The 24,123-nt window shown below is 41.7% G+C and overlaps 1 long non-coding RNA gene across 1 annotated transcript; it reads right to left on the reverse strand.

Moving 5' to 3' along the window:
• Positions 1-743: 743 nt before the first annotated feature.
• On the reverse strand, positions 744-23,909 carry LOC129038976 (uncharacterized). The gene is made up of 3 exons (XR_008503270.2): positions 23,574-23,909; positions 15,329-15,480; positions 744-4,725 (listed from the first exon to the last, which is right to left on the reverse strand). It is a non-coding gene; the product is annotated as an uncharacterized LOC129038976 (long non-coding RNA).
• Positions 23,910-24,123: the final 214 nt, after the last annotated feature.

Here is a 24,123-nt window from a genome sequence, read left to right on the forward strand (position 1 = left end):
AAACTGAAATTTCTGTAGCAACAGCTTAAAGTAGGGCCACTAGTTTTTCTCTACAAACTTACCTTGGTGAATTCACTACCATTTAAAATACTTAATACCTCTTGGCTTTAGAAATGGGAAAAAATCTCTAGGAACAATTATTTAATACATAATTTCAAGGCATATAAAAGGTAATCCTTTGGTGTCAATTTGCTCAACACAAAGTCACAGTTATTTACATCTTGGAGAATAAAGAGCCTTTGTTAGAGATGATCTGTGATTTTTGAAGATCATATTGATTCAGAAAATGGCAGAGTCAATATTGGAATCCAGGGGAAAATAAGAGTTGAAATTCTTGAATGAATCAGGACAGATGATCAGAATTACCTGGAGACAAAACTATCCACTTTCAGGTTTCAATAATCCCCCCTGGCTGTCTATGCTCCCAAGAGTCATTGAAATACTGTTCCATGCTTTAATTTAATTGTTTGGATATGGTCATAGGCTTTGTAATAAAATCTCTAATTTAAGTAGATCAATAAGATCATAATTACAGGTACTCCTTTAACAGTCTTTACTGTAGACCCTGAAATGACAGAGAAAAACTTTGTATGATAACTAACTGCCAAAACAAAAACTAAAACCTTCTAATTTGATTTCAAAGATATTTCCCAGTGTTAATCATGATACACCAAACCATTAACTCATAATGGGATAAGGCTTTAAACATAGAAACTGTCACTCACTGAACCTGACCATAAAATAAGTGTTTTCTAACATTTTATTTTTAACATATCTCGGCTTAACATAGGTTATTTGTCACATGAAAATCCCAGCTGATGATGCCTGCAGAGGAAAATAGGCTGGTGAGAGTTTGGCCTTTGACATAGCAAAGCTCTGTTTATGGAGACACTGCTTAATGGTTCAGAGCACACACTCAGGGCTTAACTATCTGGGTTTGAATTCCAACTGTCCTCTCTTAACCACCACCAAATTTCTACCAGTGTGATCTTCACTAAATTGACATCAACAGTCTGCACTTTGGTTTCTTCATCAGTGAAGATAATAATCTACCCAACCCTAGGGTTTTGTATGGTTTAAGTAAGATAATGTGTCTAGAGGGTTTATGACGTGCTCTCTCCATGTAAGTACTAACACTCTGGGTGAATGTGTAAGAGGTGGTGTTTGTTTGGGTTTTAGCTCTACATAAACCAACCACAGGAAGATGTAGTGACTTGATACGAGCAAATGTTTGTGTGGAATACTCTTTCAAACCACTCCTGGGGTGTATTAGAACCTAACCATAAACAATATGAAAAGACCTGCCTTTCAAAAAATTTGATGTTATTTGGATCCTTTTGACTCTACTATTTTTAACTTAGCTGATGAATGATATTCACATTGGAGATGCTTATCCCATTTAGGTATTATTCGAAGAGCTTGGAAAAGCAATAAATGATGGCTTATATTTTAAGAATTAATTTTGTATTTATCATGACTGTCATAATCAGAGCACTTGGCAAGCCTTATGGAAGAGATGCAAAAATCTTAAAATATGATTGCTTAGGCCAAAGTAGCTCATAGTCTTATCGGAGAGGTGAATATATATTCAGAAAATAAATTGAACCAAGCTGGGTGGTGGCAGTGTTAGGTGTAACTAAAATTAAAGTTCTCCAGTCTCAGATGCCAAATTATAATGCTGGAGCTTCCAATTACTTTTAAGCCCCATGGATATGCCAGAAACAGAGACTCCTCCTGGGGCCTGAGGCAGTAGGTATGGGCAGGAGAGCAGGTCTTATAGAAGAGGCGAGGCTGCTTTTGAATTCCATCCAATGGTGTGGCAGTGGTGGAGTCTACCTACTTGGCTGGCCTTGGAAAGTAGGATAAATATCAAGGATATTTCTTTAGTACACTCTGATTTTTAGAAGCTTATTATTTCATCAAAGAGATGAGTTGTATGCCTCCCAAAACTGATCATTTCATTCCCCACATAAAGCCCTTTAATGTCTTTCAGGACAAAACCACGGTCCTTAGCAAAGCGTATAAGATCTTGAAGACTTGTTCCTGTCAGCAATGGTTAAGGGTGCTTTCATCTGCAAGTAATAAGACATTCAATCAACAGCGGCTCCAACCAGTGCTTCTTAAGCTCTAGTAAACCTTCCAGTCACCAGGGCTTCTTATTAAAATGCACATTCTGATTTAGGAGGTTGGAGTGGGGGCCTGAGATTCTGCATTTCTAACAAGCTCCCAGGTGATGCTGATTCTGCTGGTCTAAGGCAAACCTTGTGAATAGCAAGAGCTTAAAAAGACCTTTAAAAGATTGAGTTTTCTGCCTCTCACATAACAAGAAATCCGAAAGTTGTTCTACACTTGATTCAGAAGATCAATAATGTCATTGCTCTGGGATTGGCAGATCAGGGAGTGGCAAACTATGCCCCACAGGCCAAATCTAGTCCAACAATTGCTTTTGTAAATAAAGTTTTATTGGAACACAGCTGTGCTCCCTTGTTTATGTATTGCCTATGGCTACGTTCACACTAAAATGCTGGAGCTGTGACAGAGACCATATCACCCACAAAGCCCAAAATGTTTACCTTCACCTGGCCCTTTATGAAAATAGTTTGCTGACCCCCAGCTTAGACATCATTATTTGCCTCTGATCTGGGCACCTCTCGTCTCTAAACTCAGTGAGGACTCTGTTAACAAGGAAGAGAGGGAGGAGGGAGCCATGTCTGCAACGTGACTCCTCTCACTCACATCCTGCCATCCTCTGATGTAGACTCACCTTGCAGCCATGGCAACCACGGGCAGTTCCCCAAAGGCATCATGCTTCACTGTGGCTTCAGAAAATGCCATGTGGGTTTTGAGGACAATGAGATCAGAATGTTTGCCTTAAACAATATAAAGGCTGAGAGGCTGAGCAGGTAACTATGGGGACGACACGGAGGGTGGCCTCAGGTTCCAAGCTAAAGCATTTGGACTTACAAGTCATGGGGGTGGGCAGTGGCAGCCTTGGGGATTTATAAAGCATGGGGTCAGTTTAGTGTTTTATGCATGTAACTCTGAGAATACTGGGCAGATAGCCTATTTATTAGTCTGTTATGACTGACATGAAATACCACAGACCAGGTGGCTACAACCACAGAAATTTAATTTATCACAGTTCTGGAGGCTAGAAGTTCAGATCAAGATGCTGGAAAATTCATCCTAGTGAGGCCCTCTTGCTGGCTTGTAGATGGCCGCCTTTTCTCTGCGTATGAGCAGAGAGAAAGAGTAGTGTCTCATCCTCTTCCTATAAGGACACCAGTCCTATCAAATTAGGGCCCCATCCTTATAATCTCATGGAACCAAAATTACCTCCAAAAATGCTCGGTCTACTAACACAGTCACATGGGGTTAGGGCTTAAACATATGAATCTGGGGGTGGGTGGGGACATAATTCAGTTCATAACAGCTGCTGGAGGGAGAAATGTATGCAAGGAGACAAGCTGGACCTACCCATGAAATATTAGAGACTGAGAATACAAGACCTGATCTAGAAAATTGGGCTCTAAGAATGGAAAGGAAGGAATGGGTGACAAGACAGAGACTGCTAAAAAAAAAAATCAGTTTAGGTCTTGGTAACTAAATGAATTCAAGCAAAGAGTGATTGTGTCTGACAGCTGCGTTTAAAGCCTAGTGAGTAGGGAATGGAGTCACAATTAACAGAAAAATGAAGATGTGGGAAACAAGAAAGTCTTTGGGCAAATGTAGTGGTTTGGGATCTATTTAGTCTGAGGTGAGGTTATCCAGGTGTATTTGGAGGACTATAAATTCTTCTTCCCTGAAGCAAATGCTACCTAACACACCTTTTATCAAGAAGTTGTGAATATTGAATTTTTTTCAAAAGTCATTGCACCCTTCCCTTGAGACCCATGTAATTATGTTGTAAGAATGAATGTCAGGTTCTTCATTATCTATCCCCATTCCCACATACTAGGATTTTAGCCAACTTCTCTTATTCTGATGAGTGGGGATGAATTTATCACCATGACATGTTACACATAGGATACTCTAAAGAAATAGTTAGTGGAGATTCACTCACTCATGCATTCAAGCAATAAATATATATTAAATATACAGTTCTGGGCACTAGGGAATTTTTGTTTTTTTTTTTGCAATTGCAAGATTTAATAGAGTGAAAACAGAGCTCCCATACAAAGGGAGGGGACCCAAAGGGGACAGCCATTGCCGGCTCGAATGCCTGGGTTTATATCCCAATCATTGTCCCTACCCCTTTGGTCTCAGGTGATAGATGATTGGCTATTTCTTTACTTCCTGTTTTTGTCTAGTTAGCATTTTAGTGAGCTCTCTTTACTACCTGATTGGTTGGGTGTAAGCTAAGTTGCAAACCCCGTGTTTAAAGGTGGATGTGGTCAACTTCCCAGCTAGGCTTAGGGATTCTTAGTTGGCCTAGGAAATCCAGCTAGTCCTGTCTCTCAGTACCCCCTCTCAATAGGAAAACCCAAGTGCTGTTGGGGATGTTGGCTGACGACAGCTCTAACTGCTTCCTGCTGAATTGGGGCATAGTAAGGGTCATGCAGTTGAAATTTCCTTGGGAGGGGTGCCTTCGATGTCATCAACTTCGGAGCATGGGCTAGCAGGCCGGTCCAGGGGTCCGTGGTAGATCTTAGTCACAGACTGCATCTGGGGCTCCATTTGAAGAATGATTTGTAGTTTTACAGCTTTGATTCTGGAAGAGACAAACTTAACAAAGAGGTTAAAGACACAGGGATTGAAATGTATGGCCTGCAGTGCAGGGGATTATTTCTTTGGCACACTTCACAGGCCCTGACTATATGCTTGACAGTTTTGAAAAGGCCTGGTCCAGTAAATAATAATTTGGCCATCTGATGGGCGCTATCAATGCCTAAGTGAAAGGTTTGGTGAAGGGTTTTAAGTAATTTCCATTGGTTAGCTGCAGGTAAAATATTTTTCCTTCTTCAGTGGTTAGCCATCCTGAGGAGAGGAAACTATGTCCTCGTGAGGTTCCGCATTCTATTTCTTCTTCTGAGTACTGGGGCTTGGTTTCCCAGGGGGGATTACCCCATACTAGGGGTCCTTCTATAAGCATTTCTAATGGAGGGTCCCGCCTTGTGGCTCTTTTGGTTTCAATATCTGCTTGGCGGTTCCTTTCTATTTCCCTTTCCTTTCCTTTCTGATGACCCCAGCAGTGTAAGACTGCCACTTCTTTAGGTTTCTGTACAGCCAATAATAATCTCCTAATGGCTTCCTGATGTTTGATAGGTGTTCCCTCGGAAGTTAGGAATTCCCTTTCTCTCCATATTGCTGCGTGGGCATGGAGGACTATGTAAGCATACTTAGAGTCTGTATATATATTTTCCCTTTTTCCTTCTCCAAATTCTAGTGCCCGAGTGAGGGCTATTGGTTCTGCCAGCTGAGCACTAGTTCCTGGAGTGAGGGGATTACTTTCAAGTAATCCATTATCACTGAGCACTGCATACCCCACTTTTTGAAGTCCTTTTTCTACAAAGGAACTTCCATCAGTATACAAGTTGAGGTCGGAATCAGTCAAGGGAACCTCTAGAAGGTCACTTTGAGTGGTGTAGGTTTGAGCAATCACCTATTGACAGTTATATTCTATCTTTCCTTCATTGTCTGGAAGAAATGTGGCTGGGTTAAGAGTTGCACAAGTGTGCAGTCACAGCACTGGCCCTTCATAATGCCTGATATTTAAGCAAATGGTTATCTGATAGCCACAAGTCTCCTTTAGCAGTGAGTATGCCGTTCACATCATGAGATGTCCACACAGTAAGATCTCTTCCCTGTATCATTTTAACTGCTTCAGAAACTAAGACTGCTACTGCTGCCACTACCCGTAAACAATGAGGCCAACACTTTGCCGCTACATCAATTTCCTTACTCAGGTATGCCACGGGTTGCAAGCTGGTCCCTCGGACCTGTGTGAGGACTCTTAGAGCTATCCTGCTTTTTCTGTCACATACAAAGAAAAGTCTTGCCCCTTTGGCAAGCTTAACACTGGGGCTTGGGTTAGGGACTTCTTTAGGGACTGGAAAGCTGCTTTTGCTTCTGGTGTCCATCTTACTAAATGGGTATTGGCTTTCTGAGTTTCCTTAATTAGTGTACATAATGGCCTGGCTATTTTGCCATACCTGGGAATCCATATTTGGCAGAAGCCTGTTATGCCAAGGAACCCTTGTAATTGCTTTTAGGGTTTTGGGATAAGGATAAGCCAGTATAGGCTGGATACATTCCTCACCGAGGGCTCTGGTGCCTTTGGATAATTTTAGCCGTAAGTATTTAACCTGCTGTAAGCAGAGCTGAGCCTTTTGTTTGGAAACCTTGTAGCCACAAGTGGAAAGGAAGTTTAAAAGTGCTTGGGTGGCTTCATGGCACAAGGTTTCTGAACGGGCGGCTAGAAGTAAATTATCCACGTACTCAAGGACAAGAGTGTCCAGGTATGAGAACTGGCTCAAGTCTTGGGCTAATGCCTGGCCAAATAGATGGGAGCTATCCCTGAAAGCTCGGGGTAAAACAGTCCAGGTGAGTTGAGACATTGGATTCGAAGGATCTTCAAAGGCAAACAAGAATTGAGAGTCAGGAAGTACAGGGATGCAGAAAAAGGCATCCTTAAGGTCCAGGACTGTAAACCAGTCTGTTTCCTCTGGTATTTGGGAAAGCAGAGTGTAAGGGTTAGGTACAGCTGGGTATGAAGTGACAATGGCCTTATTGATAATCCTGAGATCTTGCACTAACCTCCACTGTCCATTGGGTTTCTGTACCCTAAAATTGGAGTATTGCAGGGGCTATTGCATGCTTTTACTAGACCTTGGGCTTTTAGGTCCTTAACAATCTTTTGAAGTCATTGTTGGGCCTCGGGTCTAAGGGGATACTGCCTTTGGTAGGGAAAGGAGGTGGAATCCTTTAGTCTAACTTCAACAGGACGGGCATTCTTTGCTCGTCCATATTGTCCTTCTGTTGCCCAGACTTCAGGATTAATTCCTTCCTCAAGCAGGGGACAGCAAACGTGTGTTCCTTCTATGTTCAGGTATATAATGGCCCCTGCTTTTGCTAGAATGTCTCTCCCTAACAAGGGAGTGGGGCTTTCAGGCACAATTAGAAAAGCATGTGAAAAGAGTAAAGTTCCCCAGTCACAACATAGTGGCTGGGAGAAGTATCTAGTGACTGCCTGTCCTAGGACCCCTCAGATAGTGACAGATCTGGAGGACAGTTGTCCGGGACAGGAGAGTAAGACTGAGAAGGCCATGCCAATGTCCAGGAGACAGTTAACCTCCTGGCCCTCAATGGTCAAGCATACCTGGGGCTCTGTGAGGGTGATGGGCTGGCGTTTGCCCCGGGGAACCCTCAGTCCTGCTGCTGGATCATCTGGTTAGTGGCTTCTGACTCAGAAGACCTTCGTCCCCTGGGGCAGTGGGCCTTCCAGTGATTCCCTTGACATAAAGGGCATGGAAGAGGGGGCGGCTTATTTCTATCTGGACAACCTTTTTTAAAGTGTCCTTGTAGACCACACTGGAAGCAAGCCCTATTAAGCATTTGATTTGTCTGGGCACTAGGGATTTAAATGTGTCTACAAAGGGTGAACTTTAGCAACATTGAAAGTGAGCTTAATAGTTCTGTTTTAAATGTGCTTACTCATTTTCTCATGTAAGCTTTCACTTTCTTAAGTTTTCTTTCACTGTCAGGAAATAAATGAGACAGCATTCTGAGAAGGATCTAGAGGTGCCACCACGAACATTCTGAAGGAGGCTGATAGAGCGGATGACCCACCAAGTCTGGGAGTTGACTTGACTGCCCTGCCTACGAGAAGCTGGCTAAGACAGCACAGTAGAGATGTGGCCTGAAGATTGGGGCTCAAACACAGCACAAATCTATCATAACCGAGTCTTAAATTTGCTTTACTTGTGAAAACCATATACTCACACACCAACAAGAACTCACCCCAGCTGGCCTAAGCTAAGGAATCTACAGTCCTTGGAAAAAGAACAAGTCAGAAAAAAGACCTTCAGGATCCTTCCAGCTGTTTCCTATGATTTATCATTCTTACAGTATAGCCACTTCAAAATACTTTTTTAAATTCATGCTATGAATTCCAAACACATTTAAGGGTAACCTCTGTCTTTGGTGTGATATAAGACCACTTGTGCCATTCTGCTTTCTCTTGGTTGGCTTTTATATTTCCTTTCATTCATGCCCCGTTTTCCAGTAAAGTAACCCTATCCCAGGGCCTTTGACTAGCTCTACTTTTGAATCAACTAATATTTGCTGTTTCCACGTGGCAGGTGTGACCTTAGGCCAGGTGCTATGAGTTAAACAAAGATGAATGAGACTTGGACCCTGCCCTTAAATATTCAAACCAGCTAAGTGTTGGTGGTTAAACTCTGGACTCAGACAGACCCGGGGTGGAATTCCGGCTTCTCTATCTACCAGCTTGGGCAAGTTATTTACATTCTTCTAAATTCCCCCCTTTTTTTCCCCCACAACTGGGTATGATACTATCTGCCTCATAGGCTTGCCATGAGGATTAATTAAATAATAAAGTGCAGTGCCACATGGTAAGTGAATAATTTAGCCTTCTCATTATTCCTATTATCATTATTTCCATGGGGAAGAGGATGTTTGGACTTTTCCTTCTGAACCCTCCCTCCCTTTTTTCATTCAACCTCTTAACTGCACAGAACTCTTCTGTTTTCTTTTAAGAGAAGAGGGAAAGCCACTCTGATGAAGATCTGAGATGTGAGTATAACCTTGACTGCAGATGGACGGAGACAATAGGAAATTATGTCATACCCCTGTTTAATCCACGTTGGTCCTGGTTTCATCTTCTCATTTCTGACTTTTGAGAATCATTTGTTGTAGAAAAGAACAAATAACATGATTACGTCGCTGATGATTAGTCTCTAGGCATTCACTCAATAAATATTTATTCTGTAGTTTCTGGGTGCCAGGCCCTGATTCAGTGCTAGAAACAGACTGGTGGACATGGCAGCCACAGCCTCTGACCTCATGGAACACACAGCCCAGCAGATGGCAAGCACGTGCCCAAGGGAAAGAGGAAAGCCCTAGAGGTGAATGTGGGGGAGCTTTGCCTAGGTCATCAGGCACACCATGACCTTCTATCATAGTGGAAGTCCCATGTGCACGGTGAGTCCCCTGTGCATGGTGGCAACTCTTTATTTGCCCAAACTGGAAACTCAGGGTGAAATAAATAACTGAAAGCTTGCAGATCTATACAAGGAATTAAATAGTAGAATATTGAAGTCCATTGATATCATTGATTTTAAATTGAAAAAGAATTACAAAAGAATGTGGGTTAAGAGATGGTTTAAACCTCTCCAAGCTATTTTACTGCTAGAAATGTTAACACAAAAAATGTAACAATCTGATCATGGAGGATAATGGCTGATATTTCCTGTGCCTTCCTCCAATCCTCAGGATGACCCTGGAAAGTAAGCTATGAATTTGGATTCAAAATAATGTGGTATGGTTGGAGAGCATCAACTTCATCAACTGGATACAATGGCTGGAGATGCTCTGAATTTTCAGTTAGCAGGGTTCAGCCGGTCTCCATGAAAATGGTAGTTCCATTGGTTACAGCGTCTACAGTGATTTCATGTAAAAATTGCATCCCATTGCCTAGCCGTCTGGCAAGAATCTGATTGCTGTCCCTTGAGATTCAGGAAGCTATGATGGTAAACTCACAGCTGAACGTGGCTGGAGTAGAGGTGGGGGACTGAGGCCTGGTATTACACCCATCCTCCAAATGGAATGAGTCCAGTGCTGGGTAAGGTCCCAGTTGACCCTCAGAGAGCATGGCAGGCTGGTCAGCTATGCGACAGCTCAGGAGAGTGAAACTGCACCATACAGAAATAACAGGGACTCTTTGAGCTCATTTCCCTTCCTTCCATTGTGCAAGGAACTTGGCAGGCACCGTTGTGTGGGCCAGAGTGGACACTCAGCAAAACAGCATGCGCTTGGCTTCTAAAACTCACTCTGCCAGCTCCTGATTTATGAGGGTGGTAGCAAAAGACCTGCTCTCTCTCAGCTTCTGTATCCATATCCCTAAAATGAGGGGGTTGTGTTGTATGATGCTGAGGAATGTTAGGATAAGATAAGATGATGGGAAACTCTGTTCCTCCTCTGTGTTCCCAGACACCTTAACCAGAAACCAGGCAGCCACGGGAGACTCCTCACTCCTTGTTTCTCACCTCCTACTATTTCTACCTCCTAAACCCATCCCTTCCTCTTCTTCCCAATTGTCCCCCCTTATGTCAGGCTGTCCTGTTGTCTCACCTGGATAAACAGATTCCCTGTGTCTCACTTCACCCTCCTTTCCTGCGTCTGCCTCATTCACTTACACTGTCTCCTCACGCCACCATGAAGTAGTGAGAATGCATTCTGTCTTTTCTCTCTACATCACCAGTGTCAAGCACAGTCATATGGAATAAGCTCCCCTCAAAATGTTTGATGGATGAATAACTAGGTAGAGGAATGAATTAATTAAACCTTCTGTGCAAGTACCATTTTTATAAGATAGCGTCTGAATGTGAGCTGCTATTCTCTGCAGTTCAATAAGCATAAATATTTGTTATAGATTTGGCACTGTGCTAGGTACTGGAGATGTGAAGTTGAGTTAGATACAGTTCTTGACATTCGATTACCACCCAGTGAGCAAGATGGGCTGTATTAGTTAGGGTTCTCTAGAGAAACAGAGCCAACAGGATAGACAGATTGATAGGTAGATAGGGATTTATTTTAAGGAATTGTCTCGTGCAACTTTGGGGGAAGGCAAGTCAAAATTTGCAGAGATCAACAGGCTAGACACTCAGAGAAGAACTGATGTTGCAGTTCTAGTCTGAAGACAGACTGGAGGCAGAGTTCCCTCTTCCTTAGGGGACCTCAGATTTTTTTCTTTCTTTTTTTCTTTTTTTCTTTTTAAGGCCTTCAACTGTTTAGCTGAAGCTCACCATCATTATGGAGAGTAATCTGCTTTGCTTAGTCTGCTGATTGAACTATTAGTCATATCTAAAAAATACCTTCACAGCCATTTCTAGACTGCTGTTGGCCTAACATCTGAGCACCATAGCCTAGCCAAGTTGACACATAAAAACTATCACACAGGCATATAGGCAGATGATGATAACACAATGCCTACTATTGCATTTCTGCAAAGTAAACTAGGTCTTTCTTTTATGAGAAGTTCTCTATACACTTTGGCATTCCAAAGCTGACATTTGTGAACTGCTTTCTCTGTAAATGCCATGCACTCTACAGGATGCATTCATAAGTATGGCTTCCATCCCTACAGCAATCTGTGATGTGGGTATTGTTCTTGCCTTTTACAAGTGAAAGAGGTCCAAGTAACATGCATGAGGTTCCACTGCTGATGTGTAGTGGAGCTGAGATTTGAGCCCAAGCCTCTGCACTACTCCAAGTTCAATAATCTTTTCTGTACATCATGATACTTTAAACAAACATATCTAGCTTGAAGCTTAACTTTTCCTAAAAGAAGCACGTCTTTAGCCAGGAATACTGTAGTATCACTAGATTTTGTAACAGGAATCATTCCCCCCCCCCCCCCCCACCAATCCCCCCACACACATACACGCAAGGATGTGAATCAGTGCTCCCAGCTCATTTCCTATTGGCTCTGAAGCTGTGAGAGGACCATGACTGGCCACAATCTTATTGGGTCACGTTGAATCAATAAGCTGAAAAGGGAGCTTCCCAAATATCACTATTATGACTGAGTTTTTGTCACACACACTAAAAAATCATCTCCTTATATCCAAGCCAGGCACAGACCACATAGCCGCTAGTCTTTCTCAATAGACAAGACAGAATTGTTGGCACCGGATTTACCTGTTAACTATCTGCTCAATATATGAAGAATACTCTGCTTTAAACTTGCCAAAATTAAGCAGGAAATGAACTGCAAATGAAAAATACATTGTCTCTGGAGCTCTAACTTTTAACAGGAAAGCAAAGACACATGATATGAATACATGAATACAGTAATTATTTATTAATAGCCTACTAGGCACCAAACAATGTTGGCCTTCCAAGGAAACAAAATGAGTAGAAATAATCTCATACCTCAAGGATGCACGGAATGGAGAAAAAGAGAAGAAGCTATATTTATTGAGTGGCTTTCATATGGCAGTCATTTTATCTCATTTAATCCTAACAATCCCATGAGATAGATAGCATCATCCCTTTATACAGATGGGGAAATTTAGTCTTTGCGAAATGGAGTGACTTGCCTGAGATCACACAACTGGTAAATACTGATAACTTAAACCGGATCTCTCTCTAAATCCAGAGCTCATGAACCTTCCACTGATCACACTGCAGAGAAGATAAAACAAATACATAAACCACTATGGCCAGCATGGACATATAACACCAAGAAGGGGTCAAGTAAAGTTTGAGGAATCTGGAGATGTTATTGGAAATGGTCTTTAGAAAGAACAGATGGTATTTTTCAGGCAGAGATGAGAAAGAGCATTTCAAAGGAGGGGAAAGAGCTGGAGCGAGACTTGGAGGGAGAAGTAGAAGGGGTTTGGAGGATAACAGTTGGAAAAGCTTTCTTGGCGTTTTAAAAGCAGGATGATCCTCCTAGAAGGAGTAACTAATATAGATTAGAGTAGAGCAGATTGGAACATAAGGAGACTGGGTGGGAGATCCTTGCAAGTGTCTTAGAGAGCACCTGCAGGAATGGAAGGAAAGACAGATTTGAGAGACATCACAGAAGAGGATTGTAGGTGATCCTGAACTGAATGATGGACCAGTGAGTTCAGACTGATGCAGAAGAATGAAACCAAATGCATTGTCAGAGTAGGTGACCAGATAAAAGTAATTCAGTAGAGGTCTCAATTAAGATGAAAGGCAAAGCAGAAAGAGGGAGGGAGGGAGGCAGAAAAGGAAGGGATTTCCAAATGTGCCGTCCTGAAAGTGGAGTCGATCTGAGTTGTGACCAAGCATAAGGTGTGGCCTCCTGGGGAGTGGCTGAGACAGAGCTCATCCAAATGGAAGACATCAGAAGATTACGAATCTGGAAGTCACCAGGAAATCTGGCAGTGAATTACATGGAAAGGATATCAGTGCTGCAGAGACTGAAACCATGAAAGAATATGAGAAAAAAGTCTTCAGAATTAGAAGTTACTGGGCAGAGAAGGGCAGAAAGTCAAAAGTTTACATCAAACCAGAAAAAAATAAGTTGTCTACAAAATGGATGATGCATTATCCTGCAATCATAGTGAGGATTTCCATTGGAAAAATTAATAATAATAGTCAGAGTCTCACTTCTCCCTTCTTAGGGGAAAATGACATATTAGGCATATTCATACAGGGTATTGCATTTTTCGTATTTGCTAGCAAGGAATGTCAAGAGAGGCAACTGGTGCTATCAGATAACATTGAAATGCCTCACCCTCACATTTCCTCACCTGTCCTGTGACACACCTAGCCTGCATAAACCCAGTGAAGAAGAGAAAGATCAAAGTTGAGCAAATTCTCTTCCATTTTTGTTGAGTCAATCACTTGCTATCACAGGAACAGGCATGCATGTTTAAGGACACCCTGCCCATCTGTATCTCTTGTGCTGTCAAGATGAATGGGCAAAGTGTTAGTTCATGTAATGTGCAAGAAGACATGCAGCCCGGGTGAATAACTTCTGATCAGCATGTAGTATAAGAGAAAAGTCTGTCCAGCATGGCATTGAGCTGCATTCCAGCCCCATGACATGGCATCAGATTTGGCAACTGGGTCAGCAATTGTGCTCCAGTTGTTGCTTCTATTATCTACAGGGTTTTGCAAGCCTGGAACTTCCACCCACTGAAAGCAGACTGCCGGAGCTTATCTGGCGTTTGTTAGTGCAGAGCTCATTGTGTTGTCATGCATTGTCTAGTTTAGGCTTGATTCTACTGTCACATAATCCAAGGGAAAATGAAGAGCTCTGTGGACTGATTTCCATTTAATTTCAATTTTTCTATTGTTAGTGCTCTGCCTGCTAGGGAATTCCAGAAAGTGTTGCTTCATAATTACAAGGTAGGTCATAGCAAAGAAATGAATGGTGTAGCTGTCAGTCATAAGGGAAGTCTGGGGAAAACAGCCCTGGTTGCTGGCAACTGACTAGATGCGTTTGCTTCGTGCTGACATTAGAATCTCATTTGGAAGCAACGTGAGAGGTCAGTGAGTCCAGCTGCTCTCTCAGAGCAGCAGCACTGGAATATGGTCTTTTTTTTTCTTGCTCTGTCACCCAGGCTAGAGTGCAGTGGCACAATCTCAGCTTACTGCAACCTTCACCTCCCAGGTTCCAGCAATTATCATGCCTCAGCCTCCTGAGTAGCTGGGACCACAGGTGTGTGCCACCATACCCAGCTAATTTTTGCATTTTTAGTAAAGATGGGGGTTTTGCCATGTTGGCCAGGCTAGTCTCGAACTCCTGGCCTGAAGTCATCCACCCAGCTCAGCCTCCCAAAGTGTTGGGATTACAGGCGTGAGCCACCGTGCCTGGCCCTGGAATATGGTCTTTTGGGCTCAGAGAGCTGGCTACCTCATGCTACATACAGTTGTATTACCAAGATGGCCTTGCATTTTCTCCCCATTGGGTTTAGTTTTCATAACTATATTAAGAGCTAATATTTAGTGAGTGCCCACTATGTGCCATGCACTGTGCTAGTTCTTTAAATACATTATCTCAAATAGTCCTCACAATAAACCAGTAAGGTAGGCGCTTTTATTTCCATTTTTCCAGATGGGATACAGAGTCAAGCCCCGTGGAGTCAGGATTTGAACACACGTCTGCAGGTCTGGAGGATAATAGAACCTATCTTGTCTTCACTCACGTTCCATGCTGGTCCCCAGGGCCCCAGTGCTGTACATTCCATGATGCAATCAAGATTCATTTGGAATTCTCTGAAGTGCTCCAGCAGGCCTTGTGCAACTCAAAGTTTCTGTCAACTCCTGTCTGGGGCTGACATAAATCTACAGCTTCTTTCACAATAATACTAGTAATAACAACAATGACAGGTTTTTCAATAATTTGCATATGTATTCTTGTATTTTATCCTTACAAAAGTCTTATAAAATGGGTAGAACAGATAGTTCACAGTTCAGTTTGCAAATAAGAAACCAAGACTCAGGTAAGTAATTTAAATTCTCTAAGTCACAGCTAATAAACTGTGGAATCCAGGAGTCAAACCCACATCTTCTAAGCTGAAGGCCAGTGGGTCTCAGAGTGTGGCAACTGAACCAGTAGCATCCAGGAATTTGTTTTAAATAAACATTCTCAGGGCCCAGTACATACCTAATAAATCTGAAATTCTGGGGGTGGGTCCAGCCATCCGTGTTGGAGCAAGCCCTCCAGGTGACGGTGGTGCACGCTCAAGCTTGGTCTAGGCCAGTGCTTCTTCCATTGCCTGGCGCGGCGTTCACTCTACCACCTCTAGGTCTGACCCTCTGCAATGAATGAAAAGAGAAAAAAGTGAACTGGTCTAACAGAATCTTTTGTATCTGAAGTGCAATTTCATCAGTGACTTCTTAAGATTATGCCTGAGGTTTTTGGTGTTGGGAAAAAAAAACACATCTCAGCCCCAATACAGGAGGTTAATAAAGCCCGTTGAACTTCATTTATTTTCTCACAGGGAACGCAAGGGTGACAATTCTCCAAAATAGGGATTGCATTTTTTCCTACTTATAAAAAATTTTATCTCAGCAACATCTCTTCTATGAAATACAACACCATCATAATCACAAATGGTTTTTTTAAGAGTTTTTTGTTTTGTTTTGTTTTGTTTTGAGATAGGATCTCACTCTGACACGCAGGTTGGAGTGCAATGGTGTGGTCAGGGCTCATTGCAACCTCAACCTCCTGGGCTTAAGCACTCCTCCTGCCTCAGCCTCTCAAGTAGCTGGGACTACAGGTGTGTGCAACCAAACCTGGCTAATTTTTTATTTTTTTGTAGAGACGGAGTCTTGCTATGTTTCCCAGGCTGGTCTTGAACTCTTGCAGTCAAGCACTCCTCCCGCTTTGGCCTCCCAAAATGCTGGGATTACGGGCATGGGCCACCGTCCCTGGCTAGGAGTTTTATTTTTGATAGGATTTTGCCTATAACATTAAATAAAGAAAATATTTTCCAATGAACTGTTTATTAAAAATTAGCAATATTTATCTAAATATTAATCTCAGATAAGCATTTAATGACTAACGGAAATGGGGGGTGGGGGACCCAAGCAAATAGCCATCAAAATCAGTAGAAATAACACTTATTTAAAATAAATATTCATTAGGGAGAAAGTGCTGCACAGAACATAGGAACATTGTCTTTAAAGTCAAATGGCCCTGGGATCCAGCAAGGCTCTGCCACTTACTTGCTACCTATGGGACTCAGAGCAAGTCATCTATCTATCCTCAGCTGGATTTTATGCATCTGAAAAATGGAATCATAATTGAACCCACTCAAAGAGTCGTCCTGAGAATTAAATGAGCTCACATATGAAAAATACTTAAAACACAGTGACCTCTGCATAGTAAGAACTCAAAGACTGTTAGCAATTATTTTTGTGTTTTAAGTGACAAATATGTGCCATGTGCCTAGTAGATCAGAGGCCAGGGACAGAACAATGAATAGCACGTGAACCTTGCCCTCTGATCCTTCAAGGCTCACTCTTTCACTCTATTCTACAAAGTCTGTTTCTGTTTTGGTTTATTTTTAATGTAGCACTTGGAACATATCCCGAATTTACATATAACCTGGCAGGGCTGTGCTGGCTACCAGTAAGATTTATTTTATAAGTACTTAAGATACCTTCAATGATAAGACACATTATTTCAGGTACTGTTCAAAAAGAAAAAAACCACTGCTAATCATAATTATAAGATGTCATTGATAATGAAATACTCCCTAATTTCAATTCAAGAAGCAGTAGAAAAAAATTTTGGTTTTAGAATTCATGCAATGTAGTATTTTCATTTCCCATCACTGCCTAGAACCCACAAAGAAACACTCTGCCTAGGCCATGTGTATATCTGTGTTAAGGGATGGAATGGGAAGTGGCTCACAAGAAGGATATTTCACAATAGATCAGAACTGGCTTTGAAGAAACTTTCTGAGTCAGAAAATAAATAAAACATCAATGGCAGATATCCTGCACCAAGAGGACGTATGCTTCTGGAGCTGCTGGTACACTCTATAAAAATGACTGCAGTCAGGTCCAGTAAAAGTCCACTTATTTGGCTTCTACTCTTTGCCATTCATTGTTAGGTGGAGGGCTACCAGCAAAATCACATCTATTCTCTCTAGATATTCACATACTAGTAGGAGAGGTAGAAACATAAACAGAATGCGGAGGACGGTTTCAGTGTAGAAATACGCAAAGTCTAGAAACAGTACAAGAAAAATTAGGCATTAGGGGAGGAGAGAGAGTAAGAAGTGTGGCTAAAAAAGGCTCCTTGAGAAGGCAATGCCTGAGCAGGTTTTGAAAGATAACTAAGAGCTGAACAAGCATTTGGTGAAAGCAACAACGCTAATAAAAAATTGTTGGTGTTATGTCTATTTCAGCTAATGTTGTTTTTCCACAACTGTAGCTTGGATGCCCTACCTCGGCTAATCAGGAGAGAGCTTGTGAAAGAGCTGTACAAATATCTTTCTGCCAGAACCAGTGAATCTGGAAGCTCATATGAAGTCACTCATTATTATGACACACACATACACATACACACACACACAGACACAAAACAAAATGAAAAAGAACCTGGCACAGACTTGGTACTTTTTGTTTTCATAGCTTTAAAAAAAAAACAAAACAAAAAACACGGCATTAGGATTGAGACTTAAAGAAAAGTTGAGATATCACATTTCTTTTCAATTCTTCATATTGAACTCTGCAAGAGAAATAAAGGGGCGGGGAACACATTGTAATAAGAAATAACACGCATCATGAAATTGTTAAACAAGGCTGGGCACGGTGGTTCACACCTGTAATCCCAGCACTTTGGGAGTCCAAGGCGGGCAGATCACCTGATGTCAGGAGTTCGAGACCAGCCTGGCCAAGATGATGAAACCCTGTCTCTACTAAAAATACAAAAATTAGCCGGGCTTGGTGGTACGCGCCTGTAGTCCCAGCTACTCTGGAGGCTGAGGCAGGAGAATTGCTTGAACCCAGGAGGCGGAAGTTGCAGTGAGCCAAGACCACACCACTGCATTCCAGCCTGGGCGACAGAGTGAGACCCAGTCAAAAAAAAAAAAAAGAAAGAAAAGAAAAGAAAGAAAAAGAAGAAAAAGAACGGAAGCAAGCAAGCAAGCAAGCGAGCAAGAAAGGAAGAAAGAGAAATTGTTAGACAATACAAATAAATCAAATCAGGGGGATGGAGGAGCATGTGTGATTTTTCTCAAAGGAGGGGTTTTGCAAGGAATGGTCTATGTTAGCTTGTAAAGTATGTACAAAATCCATTTTTCTCTGGGCACTTGTCCAATTCTGTCTCTTTTCCACTTCCAGTCAATGCTGATGGTGTGGTAAAGCTTTTTTTATTCAGAAAGAACTCTAGTCAACCTTGACACTTTTTTTTTTTTTTTGAGATGGAGTTTTGCTCTGTCACCCAGGCTGGACTGCAGTGGCGTGATCTCGGCTTGCTGGAAACTCTGCCTCCCAGGATCATGCCATTCTCCTGCCTCAGCCTCCTGAGTAGCTGGGACTACAGGCGCCCGTCACCACGCCCGGCTAATTTTTTGTATTTTTAGTAGAGACGGGGTTTCACCGTGTTAGCCAGGATGGTCTCGATCTCCTGACCTCATGATCCGCCCGCCTTGGCCTCCCAAAGTGCTTGGATTACAGGCATGAGCCACCGCACCCGGCTGACACTTCTAAACTTAGCAATCCATTTCTTTGACCCTATCAGTTTGTTGTCACTTCCAACCTAGGGCCCCTCAAATGGCAGAAGTAAGTTGAACACAAATGTAGTGATGTTCCTTCCTTGTTTCATTTTATAGCTGTCATTCATCAAATTGCCTTCTTCCTACATCTGCCACCTACTATACACTCTCATTGACACTCTGAACAACACACCAGATAAAACCAGTTTGTTCACAGATCATATGCCAAGGCAAACATATACCAGGCAATTCAATTTTGGACTTTCTGGGATTTCAGGGAGAATTTATCCACAAAGAGTATATGCAGAACCCAGGTTCCCTGTGAAAAAAATTCTGAATAAGTTGCAAAATTCCCATGACACATTATAATTAGGGAGAGATAGACAAGAAGATAAGAGTATGGCTCCAATCAAGGACACTTCATCGCATATAAATGTTTGCACGGCAATCATGAGATCATGCATGCAAACAGCTAGCACAGGCCCTGCTATGTAAAACCATCAAAAGCTTAGTTTCCCCTGTGTGGGGCTATCTCAAAGGCATCCCACCCTAATCTGAGGTAACAAGTATTCTGGAAGAATCCAAAGCTGTGGAAGAGGAGAAACACAGAGGAAAGAGGAAGTTGTTTGATTTGTGTTGGTTTGTTTTTTATCAGAACCTGTTTCAGCATTCTTACAGGGAAAAGCCAAGCCTTACCATCTTCCTCATTATTAAACAAGCTTAGAAAGCCTGAAAAATCTTATTTTTTAGCAGACGTTGCTAGCATATACTGCGTATCAATGGAACTGAATGCTCAAGTTAGAGCATAAATAACTTTTGTACATAATTTATATGTTTCTATAAAGCAAAAGGAATTATGTTTTCATCAGAAGCTTTTCTCACGTTATTGCCAAACTCCCTCTTTTCTCTGTCTGATGTAAGGTCACACTGTTGCACAACTGGGAACACTGGGTTAATAACGGGAGACAGAAAAGACAGGGAACCATGCATTTCAGTTTGTTCAAATACATTGGTAACTCATCTCTGTCTCCTCCACACTTCCTCCTGGCTCTATGGGTCATGGTAGAGGAACAATTACGTGGAAGAAATCAAATATGAATGACTGCTTTCCCCCTCCAGCTCTCTTCCCTACTTCCTCCTTGTGATGGGCTTATCACTTTTCCCTCCAGGGTTGTAAATAAAGGCTTCTGGGGTTCTCACAGCTGGAGAGAGAAGTAGTCCCCTCCTATCAGCCCTAACAAACTGTTTTTCAGCAAATCGTGATGAGAACATCGTTGTGATATAGAGCATCTAATTAATTTCTAACTAATATTAATATTTTGGCCTGGTGCAGTGGCTTGCACCTGTAATCTCAGCACTTTGAAAGGCCGAGGCACCACTTCGCCTATTCTGTTTGTTTTCTGTAACAAAAATTAAGCCCAGAGCACTTAAATGCTTCATTCAAAAACCACCCACAAGATAGTGGTGGAGGCACATATTGAGGTAAGAATCTTTCTATCACATCATGATACTCCTGAGTCAACCCCACGGATATGCTATATTGAGTCATGAAAATTTGACAATATATTTGGGATAATAGTCTGAGGATCTTATCCAACATAAATACAATTTGCCAACATTTTCACTTATATTCTAAAGCAACATGCTCACAACTAACAATTATGTCTTCATTTTATGCTTTTGTAATAAGGTAGTCTGTCTAGTCTACCTTATTACTAACTCTGGTGTTACCCTTTGTTGTCTAAACAAGTACCTAGGTTTAACTCATGGCAGTGTCTCTTCTCTGGATCTGTTCCTCTGGCTATGCCTCAGTTATCACAATGTCTTCCTAAGGCAGTTTCAATGGCCAGCAAAAGAGATGCTTGAGCACTAAGAAGAATACTTTCCAGTCCAATGAGAAACAAAAGTTCCCATGAATTCCCTTTGATAGTTACACATTCAATATTCACTCATTCATTCACTTACGAATTTCTTCTGAAGTCCCAGGCACTGGATTAAGTGCTGCAGAGGCCAATGCCTAATAAGATACTGTCCCTGGACTCATGGAGCCCATAATCTCATGAGGACAAAATGTGTAAACCCTGCGCTGTGGATATGGCCAGAGAAAGCAGTAAATAATCGAGGTGCTTTGGGGAGTGGAGAGGAAGGAGCCATGCCTGGGGAGGATGGGAAACAGCCTTATCTAAATATGCCAAATCCAAGCAGTCAAGACACCTAGGTTCTAAAATTTTTATAAGAACAATCTCATTTCCTCTGATGCAGAAGACACAGCCCAGCTGTGATCTAGTATCTGGGCATTCTGATCACAGGAGCAAAAGGTCAGGAGTCATTGCCTGATCACCAAACAGAACAGAAGGGTGGATCTCAGGACCTGGAGAGTGGAGATAGATGGTCAGAATTAGAGAGAATTGACCACAGAAAATCTATTTGAAAAGCAAGCCAGCCATCTGTAAGCCTCTTGAGAGAGAGTCAAACCACACAGTTTTGAAAACAGATTCTCAGCTGCTTGAGCAGGCAGGTGGATCAGCCTGGGCTAACTCTGGGAGATCTAATCAGTTGCAGGTGCATTTTGGGTGTTTTATGAGCATGTTAGTCATAGGGGTAAAGTGTCACTTTGCACAGTTGAGGTTGAGGCATAGAACTAGTACTTTCTCTTTACTGGAGTTGCTGCCGCACCTGAGCCAGTGTGAGCTCCCAGCCACGCATGGGCCTGGGAGATGTCCAAATTGAATCGCTGTTTTGCCTAAATCTCAGAGCTCTCCAACAACACTAGTTACCTCTCAGGGCTAGGACAAGGATGAGGCAAGAGAGGCACCGAGAATAAGATATAACTCAGGTTCCCACTCGGCACTGCCTTGAGCAAGACCAAGTTCTTCCTTAGATCCTGCCTCTTTCTCCAGAATGGCTTTCCAATTCTAGGAGGAGGAAGGGCTTCAACGATTCTCTGGCAGGCAGCACTTACTATAAAAGAGAAATGTGGGACAGGGAGGAGCCTGGTCGATTTCCCAAGGATCTCTGACCAAAAATTCCTGTTGAATTTTTACAAAGAGATGTTGGTCAGAGGATACAAAATTTCAGTTAGATAGGAGAAATGTTCAAGAGACCTATCGTGCAACTGATGACTATAGTCAATAACAATAGGTTGTGTTACTGAAAATTAGGAGAGTAGATTCTAAGTGTTCTCACCACATACACACACACACACGTGAGGTAATGCATGTGTTAATTAGCTCGATTTAGCCATTCCACAATGTATGCATATTTCAAAACAACATGTTACACATGATAAATATATATAATTTTTGTCACTTAAAAAACTAGTTTAGAAAAATTTCTATTGGCAGAGTCTCAAAAGCAATGGTACTCATAGTGCCCAATCTCAAATTACTAATGGGGTTTTTTTTTGTGATTTATTTTTTTAAAGAAAATAATCTCCTGTCTCCTTCCATGTGTCTCCTTCACTTCTCCCAGTCGAAAATGCATTTCTCAGCATCTCCCTTCTCTGCTCATTGAAAACAGATTCAAAATATAAGCCCCTGAGAAAAAATTTCTTATGTAAGGCATATTTTTAATTCTGTTATGGCTTAACCCTTGGTTGTAACACCAGAGCCCTGCTGAGAACTATCAGCTCTAATGTTTAAACACTATTTTAAGACTAATACATATGTATTACAATGTCCCCTGGGTTTCTCCTCTGAATGAGAGTTTAAGCCAACAATCATTTTTATAAACAGAGCAATAACCACGAAATACTCAACAAATTAAATACATGGCTTAATTATCTAATCTGGAGAGAATGCATAGACATTACTATTTAGATAATATATCTTATTTTTTTATTATCCAATTTGCCTCAACTTCATTGTTTTCCTTTTTAAAAAAATAAGGCTAGTATTATCATAAACTGGTATCCATGGTTTCCTTTTCATTAAGTTCTCTTTTTCTCATTATCTTCACTCACCTTAAAAAAATCCGATTTGGGAAAGAGGAAGAAAATAAGCGGAAAAATGATTTACAAGGCAGGAGAGAGACATTTCCTCTACATGACACCATGGCTCCAAAAGCACTGGGCAGATTTTCCACAAAGGATAAGGAAAGAACTAAACATGTTCTATTTCAAAAAATTACAGACAGATTATTGGATGCAGGATGGATTGCACCTCAGAAAGAGCACATCCCTCCGTCAACACACACTGGTCATAGAGTCTCATAAAACATTTTCAAATAGCTGAGGGCAAGCCCCGAGATAAGAAGTCCCTTCATGCTGGGTTTCCAGCCAGAGGTCACTTTGCCAGTGAGCTTGTATGCTGCTCAGCTGACGCAGGAGTTAAGTAAAAGCCTCCAGCAGCACAGAAATGTGGGTCTTTCCCTCAGTGATTCATCACTATCAGCAATCAGACAAACTGTCTCATAAGGTCTGAGCATAAATTACTTCATCTCCACCAATTTGGGTTTAAAGATCATTAAACTCTGAATGCACTTGGAAAACACCTTGTTCATTTGTTACTTACTATTAACTCTAGGATTTTTATATGGTTGACCACAAGAAGACAGCGATGATAAAATACTGCAATTACCCAACCATAACTTTAAGAGAAATCCTCTCATGTTTAGAACTCTGTATAATTCATTAATATTATCCATCAATATCTATGAATATAAGGAAACAGAGGCACTTACCCAAATGAGTAATTTTTTTTTAAAAGCCACCATCTACAATATTGTATTTCATTGAATCCTCACAAAAATTTTGTGATATATGGCTGAGACTTTAAATCCATTTTGCGATAAGAAACTGAGATCCAGAAGGGTTAGGGCACTTGCTTAACAGCACATCACTTGTTAGTAGCAGAGCTGGGATTTGCACCAGGGTTGTTCCAAATTCTAGTCCAGCTTCTTCCTAATATGCTAGGCTGTTTAACTCAGATGATGGCCAGGCTTACTAAGACCATTATGCTCAATAATTTTAAATAAATATAAGAATCTAGGTAGCAGACACGTTCTTCCTGTGCAGTTAGAAAAGTAACTTTGTCTTAGAAGCACTTATCCTTTTGAAAAGATGACCTCGTGAATTACGTCAATGTTGCGTCAATTGTGTAGGACTCATGGTCAGTAGGAGAGAAAACTGATACGTGAACAAACCTAGTCATGCTGGGCCTTCTCTATTTGTTTCCAGCTCTCGTTTCCATCCTTCCCACCTGCTCTGTGCTCTAGGAAGCTGACCTCTATT

This window comes from Pongo pygmaeus, chromosome 5, assembly GCF_028885625.2.
Source record: "Pongo pygmaeus isolate AG05252 chromosome 5, NHGRI_mPonPyg2-v2.0_pri, whole genome shotgun sequence".
NCBI lineage: Eukaryota > Metazoa > Chordata > Mammalia > Primates > Hominidae > Pongo > Pongo pygmaeus.